At 44.5% G+C, this 12,127-nt stretch overlaps 1 protein-coding gene across 4 annotated transcripts in view; it reads right to left on the reverse strand.

The window, feature by feature from the left end:
- sulf2a (sulfatase 2a) overlaps positions 1 to 11,895 on the reverse strand; it is a 53,501-nt gene extending 41,606 nt beyond the window's left edge. Inside the window, exons 1-5 of one of the 4 annotated variants that reach the window (XM_058069407.1) lie at positions 11,765 to 11,895; positions 11,573 to 11,639; positions 9,996 to 10,082; positions 7,860 to 7,961; positions 7,627 to 7,766 (exon numbers count right to left, since the gene is read on the reverse strand). The gene's annotated coding sequence lies outside the window, so the exon portion shown is untranslated. Of the gene's footprint in view, positions 1 to 1,349; positions 2,599 to 7,626; positions 7,767 to 7,859; positions 7,962 to 9,995; positions 10,083 to 11,572; positions 11,640 to 11,764 lie in introns of those variants that run through there. The other 3 variants (XM_058069405.1, XM_058069406.1, XM_058069408.1) reach the window with 3 other exon arrangements.
- Between the last annotated feature and the right edge of the window lie 232 nt (positions 11,896 to 12,127).

Genomic DNA, 12,127 nt, shown 5'->3' on the forward strand with positions numbered 1-12,127 from the left:
GCACATTTTCCAGCCACTTTACAAAACGGCATGTCAAGTGCCTCCCAAATCCCACGCGGTCTCTTACGAATTCACAGCACGGCGGCCGAAAAACAACATCAACAGGTCTCAAGGTCACCACTCCTACCGATTGTGAGCGGCGTCCATTAGCCTCACAAAAGGAGACCAGTGAAGGTGAAAAACGGACGGACGGGAGCACACAAGCGGCTGATTTTGTGGTCACTTCCTTTTAAGGCAGTGTGGCTGCAACAAATCGTATGTGGAGAAGAGACGTCGGGCGCATGCGTGGGTTTGCGCGGGTGTGCTTTTGGCTGCAACCGGAACATGCCTGGGGACAACCTGACAGGTAGACTTAGCAGGAGCATCCGCCTCCTTGGGTCCACGGGCGTCTCGGTGAGAAAAAGAGGCCAGTTGATGTGGGGGTTAGAGCTTCCATGGCAGAGTGCGTTGTGATAAATAATGAATGCTGGAAGAACACGTATCTCCCTGAGCTTCTTTACTCGCCTCCATCCTTGCATTTGTTCATCCATCCACCCATATCGCTGCAAACAGCACGGCCCATTGAGCAGGCTCCGGCATGAATATTTCAACCTTAGGTCCCCTCTCACGGACCCCCTCCGCTATGATAACTACCACAGCTTAGCGGGGACACGGGCTTTGACCCATAAAGATATCGACAACACACCGACGGCGAGAATATTGGCTTCGGTCGAGACCACCGGACGCCTTTTATAGTAGGGGCAGTGCCTGCCGTCGTGGCGACCTTTGACAGATGTTGGGGGGCTGTAAAAAATAACTCTGTGAGAGGTAAACAATCCAAAAGTGTCCCGCATTTAAGCAAACGGATTCCGCCTTGCAGTTCTGCTTCTAAATTTAGAGAAGCACTCCACAGCATTCAGCAACTGTCCTGATTATATTTGGATGAGTAAACCGAGACTGAGACAATGAGCGTAGCATGTTTTAAAAAGCGGCCCCCCCATGGAGACAAAGAGTGCTGAGAAGGCTGAAGTGACTTTTTTCCCCCGATGAAGGCTCAACACAACAGGGAAGCATTAAATGACCGTGAAGCCTAACAGTAACAACTTGTATAATAAATAGAAATATACATCAACTACCCAGGTTAGTGCAAGTCCAATAGCACATAAAGAGCCCAGTCTGGCTGCTGAACACTGGCGCCCCGTTGAGCATCGCATCGCATCGCTGTAATGACTTGGTGCACAAATCTCAGGGAGGAACAGAAGCCATCAGAGTATTGAAGTGTAAACTAGGGCAAAGCTCCTTCACCGCACCCGAGACAAGTCCTCCCTTTCCCGATATGTCACGCATGCACGCAAATAGAAATCACACACCTGCTCCTGCAAGTCCGCAGCATCTAGTCCTGTCCGGTCTGCTCGGATCCGCTCGCCTGCGCTGGCAGAGTGAGGATCGCTCTCACCCCCCCCCGCGCAGCCCCGGTGCAGATAGCTCACTGTTCTAGACGCACTGACAAGTGAAAGGAGGGAGGCGTGGTCTCACACTGGATAAATACAAGAGGGAGGGAAAGAGGGAGGAGAGAGGTTCACTCAATCTACAATTCAATTTTGCTGGACTCCAACCCTCCAACGCTTCTCTTCTTCTTCTTCTTCTTCTTCAGTCACCACAGAGCATGTTGTCACCGAGGTTATCTTGGCTGTTTACGTTTGTCGCCTCGCCTGCTCTCCCAGCGGCCAAAACTTTTCAGCTTTTCTGTTTTCAGACGCTTACTTTTGTGTCCTGAGCCGTGGCCATCTGTTGGAGCCAGCCAGCTTCAACTATTCAGAGGCACCCGGGGGGGGGGGGGGCAAGAGAAAGGAATGGGAGGTAATGAGGGATCAATCTTAGGGTGGGGAGGAAAGGCTCGCACAGCCTGGCACACACACAATATCCATCAGACTGCCACCTTCGGGGCCAGGAAGCCGCACGGTGGGTCCAGGCACACAAGGCAGGGGATCGGGGTCCTACAGGCACACACAGGAGAGAACCAGGGACTCAATGTGGGTGACACAAAACCACTTTCTATCGATCTGAACCGATAATCCAGAAGAGACCTGAGAGAGGACTATTCAAATCCACACAGGATGTGCATTGTACCCCGAATCCCTCAGTCCCAATAGTTTTATCCCAGATATTTCTCCCGAGTACGGGTGTCACCTCCCACCCCCGACCACGGAGGGAGAGGCAAAGCGGCGGGCCGAGGCATCAATCACTGTCCCCGATGCTAGTCCCGTGATGGATGCAGGTCTTTATCCTTTTCTGCAGGTTATTTAGATGCAGTCACCGCCAGAGGGATTAGTGATGGAGAACTCCTCGCCTCTCCTCCCTCGCCATCCAAACAACATCGCCCTAATCTATTATCTGAATTTTCTGCTATTTCTCCATGGAAATTTGAGGCAGGGGTGGAAAAAGATTAATTGTGCACCCCCTCTCAGCGTTTTCAATTACAAGCCCTGCAATGGATCATTTATCTGTCAGCTTAGCCAAGCTGAATTCCTGTCGGTGTAAAAAGATTCAAAGTATAAAAATGCTATACTATATTCAGGATATACTGTGTTTTCTTCTTCAGTCGGAAAGTCCTTTATGGAAAGTTTCTACGAGTACGAGATGATATCTGAGGCTGTTATTAAAGGAGTCATCGAACTTTCGGATGCTGGAACCCAGACAATGCCCCCGAGGCGGCCATGTTTTTACTGAACGGTGCCGACATGCCAACACAGCAGCCCAGTGACACTACTTAGGCGCATGGATTATTTATATTCCAACTCTCCGTCGTCTGGCCTGCTTGGAATTGGATGTAGATCAACAGATGTATTCCAAATCTAACAAAAACGTAAAAGAGTCATGAAGAGACGAGCAACAAAAGAATGATTTGATTTCACTGAGACAAAACAGGCCTCGAGGGCGGGTTTTGAGTTTTCTTGGGGACAGGAACAGAGCGAGACCTTGCAAGGAAGCATTTTACAATAATAAAGAAGCGGGTGCATAAATAGCCATGAATGATAGTGCAGAGAGGCAGCAGTGTTCCATCCTGCTAAGATCGTGTCCTTGACTGGGAGTGTGTGGTTACAAATGAATTTGCTCCTTTTCTGTACAGGCTGTGCCAGCCTGATAAAAATATTCCCTTGTCAGCTGGCCGCATGAGGGGGGGGGGCTCTGATCAGTACACCGTTGTATTGTATTATATTCCTCTCTCCGGCTGCTCCAATTATTCTTTAGGTTATTGGTTCATGGTCACAAGTGCCCCCCCGGATACAACTGTTCCTCCTGTGTACGTGTTTTTAATAAGGTCAAGTTATTTATTTACAGGGTTCCCATGGATTTGACATTTTAAAATTCCATATACTACGTTTTCCAGACTTTGATAGATGTGAATAATCTGCAACAATTAATCCGACAATCAATGATTAATCAACGATCCAATCAATTGACAACTATTTTGGCCCCTTTTCTGATATATTGCAAACCAAACCGCTAACTTTGGTTCATATTGATTTGGTCCATCTCGGGCCAAACCGATACCGGATTAATCGAAACAACAAGCTGGAGATTAACTGACCTTTAGGGTTCAAGGGTTTGAGAAGGAAAAGAGTGGAGGGCTGGCCGTTCAGCTTGTTATTCTCTAAAAATGTTTTAATGTGTGCTCTCACACAAACATCTTAGCTAGTGCGTTTGATCAAAGTTACTTCATATTTGTTAGATCGAAATTCATAGTAGATGTTCGGACTTGTCTGCAACCTTAATCACTGTTACGCTAATTATGGCAGCACCGGGTCTCCTCGGAGCAGGTGTCCGACTACAGTACACCACTAATTAAACAAATGAATTTCATAATTAGAACATCAGTATGAAACGGTTACAGAGGGTTTTATGAACATGACTGCCTGTAAAAGGTGCCCAGTCACACACGTCCCAGTATGTTCAAGTAAACTGCAGGGTGACAGCCATTGAAGAACTGCTTGTAAACCGTGGGAGCCGCAGATCAAAGAGCACCCACCACCCCGCAGTCAAACACCCGTCTTCCCGAGAGGTCTGAGATTTCAAGGAGCTCAAGGTGCTTTGGGCCAAGAGCCAGCCTATCTCCGGGTAATTAGCTGAACCCCCTTTGACGCCATGGTATTTGCATTCCTAATGTACGGCGCTCAGCCTAATATCTGCCAAACATGAAATAAGAAGCGCTTGTGGGCTTGTCTAACAAGGCACCCCAGTGTGTTCGGCACAAATACATTTGTAATCAGTTTGATGCGTTGTCAGGGCCGCGACGCCGAGGAGCTAAATCACAAGGACTGACAATTTCACACCAGAAGAAGAACATTTGCTTGCCATCACTGTGACATCACAACCACCGCAACGTAATTTTGCATACCAATTAGTACATTTGTGGTAAACAGGTGTGGAGGATGTGTCAACGTTGGGGGCTGCGTTCCAGTGAACAAAGAAAATTTGAAATGTTGGAGTTATCTTCTGAACTTATTGACAAACAATGCGGGTGGTGCGTATCCAATGGAGTCTCAGTCAGGTGGATGGATGAACTTTTCCACTACTTCTGGAGCAAGTCGGGGAGAATTCTCAAGTTATTTGTGTAGTCTCTTGGATCTTCCTTGTGAATTCCATGAATAACTAACCAGAATTCCCAAAGCAACGTCTTCTAGTCAGCAATTCCGTCAGCCTTTCTTTCTTCTAGCTAGGTTTATGCTTTCTTCCTGCTCTTTCCGCATTCCCTTTCTGCAGCTGAGAGATAATGTATAATCCCTAATGTTGCCAGATAATCCCTAATGTTGACATACATTTTCTTTTACGGAGTGAGGGCTTCTCTGGAGTTCAACATCCTGTAGGTCCCTTGCAAACTGAAGAATTAAGTAAGCTAGCAAAACTGCTGTAGCGTGGCGTCACACGGGACCAAATAATGCTTCATGGATGTCGGAATACGCTACGAATGAAGTCATTCCATACCAAAGACGTATTTATACGTCCATGGATTATGTGGAATAGTTGTTGCAATACTAGAATAGAATAGAATAGAATAGAATAGACTCCCTTTATTGTCATTGCACAAAAACACAGTAGTGAAATTGCCAACGAAATGTCGTTGCCTGGCTCCCATATAATAACAGACACAAAAGAAGATAAGTAATAATAAATAATAATAATAATAATAATAATAATGTGGAGCCGTCAAAGTGAAAGTTATCTATGAAATTTAACTTTTCACAAAAAGCTGGTTTACTCCCCTTTTTAGTCAGGAACTGATATTTCCCGGAAACCTACCTATGTTCTATTGCTGATTACTAAAGAAGCCAAAAAGGTAAAAACAAACTTTTTTTTTTTTACTGTAGTCTTCCCTTTGGTAGGTTCCAGCCAACAGAATACGGTATTCCGTGCGGTATTGAAAGATCCGTCGTAATCGTCTAATATGGCTGGTATTGAATTAATAAATCATGCCGTTTTGTCGTTGCAAACCATCTATTATTAGTTTTTACACATTTTTTCGCCAAATGGAAATTGCAAAATGAGCACAAACACAAATACGAGGCATTCCGGAGACTCATTCCAAGATGTTGTGATATGCAGCGTCGTGCTTGCGACCATTCTATTGAATGAACAGGCGGTCACCGTTATACATACAACGTGAATAGAAGCGTTCTTTGACTGGGATCCTTTATGTTATGTTACGCCGCCAGCCTTGGTGAGTACTGGTGAGTACTGCACTTGACTGGATGACTTACATCAAGTGTCTTATTAGTGTACGTCGTTTGGCCACTTATGGATATATTTATATTATACACTGCAATGTAGTCCGACACAAACTGGAGCCAAAATATCCGATGTGTTGTGAATGAATATGGAGAATTCCGATTCCATGTCCTGCCTTCAACATTAGCATTCCATTGCAGTTTCAAGTGCACTTCAATGCAAATGTTAAAGTCAGTAGTGAGACTGAGGGGCCTGAATTGTAAATCAAAAGACTTCATCAAAAGAACAGATATGCAAATGAGCAAGCAGCCATGTTTGGTGTTCTCAATAATTAATAGCTTGTTTGTACCAGAGTGGACTTTTCTCCTTTTTGTGTGGCGATGTGCATTTGCAAGCCAACACTAATGCAGAGAGGAGGTGGCGTGGTCTAAGCTAGACAAATGGCCCCACAGTGGAACACACACACACACACACACAAGTGCTGCGGGGAGGTGTTCTAGTATTTTTACCTCATACTAAATCCTGCCAAAAAATGAAGATGTTTTATGGGACGTTGATCACCGAGCATATGCACGGCCTTTAGTGGGCTCTGCAGAGTGACACTTTAGCGCCTACTCCAAACACAGCGCCTCTTAAAAAGCGCCTCGTCTTATTTGTACCCAGTGGCCATGTCTGAATAGCTGCCCCGCAGCAGCCCTGTAAGCAGACTAACGACAAGTGGGAGGATGAAATAATAACTCCTTCCCGGGAGAGGGAGCGAGATGATGAATTGTGCAAAACCTCATCCGGCGATGCATTTTAAGGACGTCACAGTGCAGGGCAGAGCAAGCGCTGATGCTGACGGAGCAGAGGATGGCTTATTAAAGTCTGTCTTTCTGTCCGGCCCTGTGACAAGCCGCTCCCTTAATGAGCTGTCTGAAGTCAAACAAGAGAAATACCAACACAATAAATTACGGGGCTCATCGCTTCCTGTTTGCCTGCGCTCAGATACGGCTGAGTAATCTCTCTATCTGGCCCGGCACCACCCAGAATGAGCTTCTGTCAGACGACATCCTGCAATTCTCTGCCTCATTTGCATAACCGGTGGCATGTTTTTCGCAGTTAATTAGATTCTGGAATTAGTTTTCTGCAAAAAGAAAGAAAAATATAAGATGCTTTTCTTCCCATTTGGAAGTGACAAGATAAAATTGTGTATGAGGGTAATTGCGCGGCGGAGTTGGAATTCCGCCTCTTGTGGGAGAGAATGTATGCTTGTAATTTGGGTGCTAACACTCCGGTCCACGCTGCCTGTTTAGCATGCAGGCTGTGAACTATTTCCTCTGACACGGCAAACCTCATTAAGATAGAGCAAACTCATTCACTCCAGAATGAAAGCTAATTCTCCATACCTCCGCCCCGCCGCCCCCCTCGCCCACCTCCAAATTCTCAGAGATATAGAGACAAACCTAAATTGGGTCTGTGGGGACACGCACGCGTGAAGGTAGAGCTCTTCCCCAGCTCTCATCATTCCACTCAAGTGAAGGACACAACCTTAAGCTCCTTTTCAACTCAGGATGAGTCTGAAGCTCAGGCGTTGCTAGCTTGCTAACCCACCTGGACTAACTGTCAAAGGACGGACTTCAAAAGAGATCCCGCTCACGTGTCTATTCTTGCTCATAAATCACACGTAACCTTTTGATGGAGAGGTGGATGGCGGAGGGAGACAAACGGGGGGGGGGCAATGGGCAGGCGTCCATGAACCGAGCGCACAGCATGGGATGTGGCATTTAGCAAGAACAGCCAAATGTCATGTCAATTAATCAGGAACAGCAACACTGGCTGTATCGATACCAAACTGCACTCTCAGTCTTTCAGCACACACACACACACACACGCACACACACACACACACACACACACACACACACACACACCTCCTACCTTCCTGTGAAAGATGGAGTGCTGTTGCTTGTATATATCCTTAATAATATTTCTGCAGCCAGGACCCACAGAGAAATGGAATGGATCCATCACTTCCACAATCACAGCGTAAGGCCCCGGGAGATGGCGTCCATTTTCCACTGCGGGGAGTTGCAAATTGCTTTTGAATAACCACAGCCTAATTGACAGGAAAAGAATGCGCTGTCACAAACTGTCATTAACACATTTTTCACTTTTGGCACGCTCGGAGGAGAGGGTTTGTTTTTCGTCAGCCTCAATCCCTCCCACTGCGGTGACTACGTTTTCAACCGGTTGTGTTTGCCACGCCGTGCTCCCTGGGGGGAATGGAACACAAGAACACTTGGCTCATTAGAAGCAGGAACACATCAAACCAGGAGGCGTTTGGAAACCATTCAGAGGACAGACAAAGTCAGGCTGGCGATGAGCACAGATGGATGGCGGCGATCATACACCAGCGGAGGAGAGCAAACACGGGGCCAACGTGGAATGAGCACCTAGGAAACGTGACGCGCATACACGTATGTACTGATTCCATCAAGCGATCGGTTGTGCTACCCGCAGAAATACAACTCATCACGTTGCTGACCCTGGTGGGAATCACCTAAAGGTACTTCCTGTGAAGAAGACTACCTTTATCAGTCAGGCTTTATTTAGACTGCTGGCGGATATTGTTTTGCATTTCAGACGACAGTCGTCCCTCGCTATATTTTTCAAAAATGAGTGAATTAAGTGATCACCGTTTCATGCTGGAATATGGCTATTATTAGTAAAGAATATACACATACGTATTTAAGCTCAATGTACACATTCATAGCCTAAATCAATCATTTTCAAGCACAAGAAAGAACAGAAATAGAATATATAGAACAGGGGTGCTCATTAAGTCGATCGCGATCTACCGGTCGATCGCGGAGGTGGTACTGGTCGATCGCGGCGTGACATTAAAAAAATATCATCCCGGCATCAATGCCGTCACTTGATTGATATACAGGGCAGCCATTCAGATGACAACTGAATGTTGCCCTTCGGGCGACCAATCAAATCAAACAACGTCTCTAAGTGCAGCAGAACTTACGATGTCAGCCTATCATCCATCCCCGTTACTTGATTGACATACAGGACAACCAGTCAGATGACAACTGAATTTTGACCTTTAGGTCACCGCTCATGCATAAACAACGATGCAAAGTGCTAAGCTAGTCGGCGAATTGGGTCAGATTTTAAGCCCTCGCTAAAGTTTATGGTCACTAAAATGAGTGAAGGAGCTGGACCAAGTAAAAAGGCAAAAACTGGACCAAGTAAAAAGGCAAAAACATATCACTTCCATACGGAATGGGAGGTGGACTTTTTTTTCCACAATGTATTTTTCGAAGTGCGTTTGCCTCGTATGCCATTCTACCATCGCAGTACCAAAGAAGGGAAATGTGGAGTAATGTGGAGGTAATTACAAAAAATGTTAATAGTTAATTATGTGTGTTTTGCAATATTGGCTCATTTGGTTATGTAAGGTACATCAACATACATTGTACGTACAAATAATCCTCAATACATTTGAAAATAAATAGATGTTTTGCATTTTTGTAGTGGGTAGATCATTTTGACTCGGTCATTTTAAAAGTAGCTCGCATGCTGAAAAAGTGTGAGCACCCCTGATATAGAATATATGGCATTGAAAAGACGCAACATAAAGTGTACAGTACAGTATATACAGTATCTGTCACCTGCGTTCTCCTTTAAGAAGAGCATCCTGGGAAGTTGCAGTTGACTGTTAGCGGAGTGCTAGCAGCAGTGTAGAGAGTGTCCGACAGCAGCTCCTGTGTGCATGTTTACCACATGTGTTCTCTGATCGTTAATAAAGTTTCATTCAAGCACATGGTGAGTCTCTCCTTAACCATTATTACATAACTTGTCAGTAATGTAATATTACCCTGACAAGACAGTAGCCACCAGGAAATACATTGTCAACGCTAACTTGTGCATCTGAGATGGCTTATTTCTATGATTATGTCGACTATATTGGCTAATACAAGTGTAACAGTGACAATAGGGGTGTTATTTCCTGTCAGGAGCTGTAATAGTGGTAAAAAAAAACATATTTAGATGGTGGGAAACAGGTTTTCTATGCTCCAAAAATATTGCAATTAACTTTGCACATTGCAAGCCACGCTCCCCACAGTCGTCATCAGCAAATGATAACAATTTTGGCTACTAACGCAATCGTACCTTGACGCCTGGTTAAGAAAATATGACAATTATCAGACACAGCAGTTGGACTCCACTGCCAATGACGCCTACATTATGGAACTGTCTTCATAAATGATTATACTTATACTTATGATTATACTTACTTATTTGCTGACCTTAGTATCGGACTGTGACTGTTTCGTCCCAAACGGTACCCTGTTGCAGCGCCAGAAGACTCGAGGGAGGCACGTCTGTATGAGAAAGACAAAAAGTCATTTTTCTAACCTCCTACGCCAGAGGTAGGGAACCTATGGCTCGGGAGCCAGGTAGGGCTCTTTTGATGACTGTATCTGGCTCTCAAGCATTTACCACAATAAAAATGTATGTTTGCTAACATTTTAAAGTAAACATCACAGAAATCACTGTTAAAAATAATATTCAAAATCAACAACTTTCTTATGCATTTTAATCCGTCCATCTATTTTCTACTGCAATACGGCCGACCATATCTATCTTTCCTGATGATATTTTCTTATTATTACTGGGTAATGCGGTAGTGTACCTCGGTCATTAAGATGTAAATGTAAACTTTCCTCCTTTAGTCAAATAGTCACCTAGCTAAAGCTGCAGAACCAAGCCTTCTGGCAAAGATGGCCAAAAGAATGAAATATACTGAGTACGGTGCAAAACTATGCAGCAGCAGAAGTTGCATTAATGGCAGCAAGTATTTGATTTATTATTGGACACTGCGCTGCTCACAAAAGTGTGCTGGCCACACCCCCTTGGCGTGGGGTAGTGTGCCTGGTCTACGTAATTAGAGCCCATTATATCTAAAACTGTTGGTCTTACATAAAAATGCACACATTTTATTGCATTCAATGTTTAAAAAAATGTATATGGCTCTCACAGATACACATTTTAAAATATCTGGTCTTCATGGCTCTTGTAGCCAAAAAGGTTCCCGACCCCTGTCCTACGCTAACTTCACTTATGACGAACGCAAAATTGATTGATTTGAGTTCCTTCAGCGAGAGCGTGAGCAGCAAACTTAAGACGGGGAAGAATCATATTCTGTTGCCTGATGGGAGATGGTACAGTTATGGTACAGTTACAGAGATACAGTACATGGTGCTGGTACAACGGTACAGTAGCGTGCAAACGTCTTACATCACCGGTTGATTGATTGACTCCTACTGTGGAAATAATATCATGTACTGCATGTACACCTCCACCCACATTTTCACCAAGCTTTAGTGTATTGTTGCTTGGCCGATGGAACACCCCTCTACAGTTTTACTATGACAGCTTATGACTTAATTATACATTCCTAGTGTAGTGGAGATTTCCATCACTTTGACTGTCAGTGGGTTGAACAGAAAGAGAACCGGCTTAGACACAAATAGAAATAAGTAGAAAAAGAGGCCATTCCTATTTTTGCAGATGTGCTTACCCAATGGAAAATAGTATCTGACATACAACATGAAGACTGACAATATTAAGATTAAGATTAAGATATGCCTTTATTCGTCCCTCAGTGGGGAAATTTGTATTGCACAGCAGCAAGAGTACAGAGTCAGTTAAGCAGTACAAAATACACAATATAGAAAAATAAACAATATAAACGACCCAAGTATTAACAAAAATCAACAGTTTTTCTCAGAGTTATATACAATACAGTATATACAGTATATACAATATGAGAATATTTCTTGTTCCTCATATAAAAGCTAATGTCTCTTACCTTGGTTATTCTACTGAACATGCCAGCCACTCTCAGGTGAGGCCCCAGGGCCCCAGGTGAAGCTGAGCTGCCGGGAGAGGAGGACATGAACAATATGGATCTGTAGCCTTCAGCTAGCCAGATGAATAATTACACCAAGCACCATTTGCAACCCAAACTAATGTTATTGTAACTTTGTAAGAGATATCATACCTAATGTTGTGTTATGATGGAGCCATCGGGTTTCATCGTGTATTTGCCATTAAGGTTATTTGAACCTATTATTTAAACCTGTAGATTTGACTTTACGTTGGTTGAATGGTGAAGTGCAACCCTAACTTCGAAGGTACGTACTGCCACCTACTGCATAGGAGTACCTAGCACCGTATATATATATATTGTAGTGGTAGGTTACCGGGACAGAACTCACCCCGGAACTATCGATAGGGAAGGTGTTGCCACCCGGAGGCGTAAGCGTGAGGGAAAAGGGGTTTCCGGCTCCTGTTGCGGCCGGGTTGCTAAAGGTTTTGACGTAGCAAAGAGTGCAAGTTGATGTTGGCAAGAAAAATAAAGTTT

This window comes from Doryrhamphus excisus, chromosome 1 (assembly GCF_030265055.1).
Source record: "Doryrhamphus excisus isolate RoL2022-K1 chromosome 1, RoL_Dexc_1.0, whole genome shotgun sequence".
NCBI lineage: Eukaryota > Metazoa > Chordata > Actinopteri > Syngnathiformes > Syngnathidae > Doryrhamphus > Doryrhamphus excisus.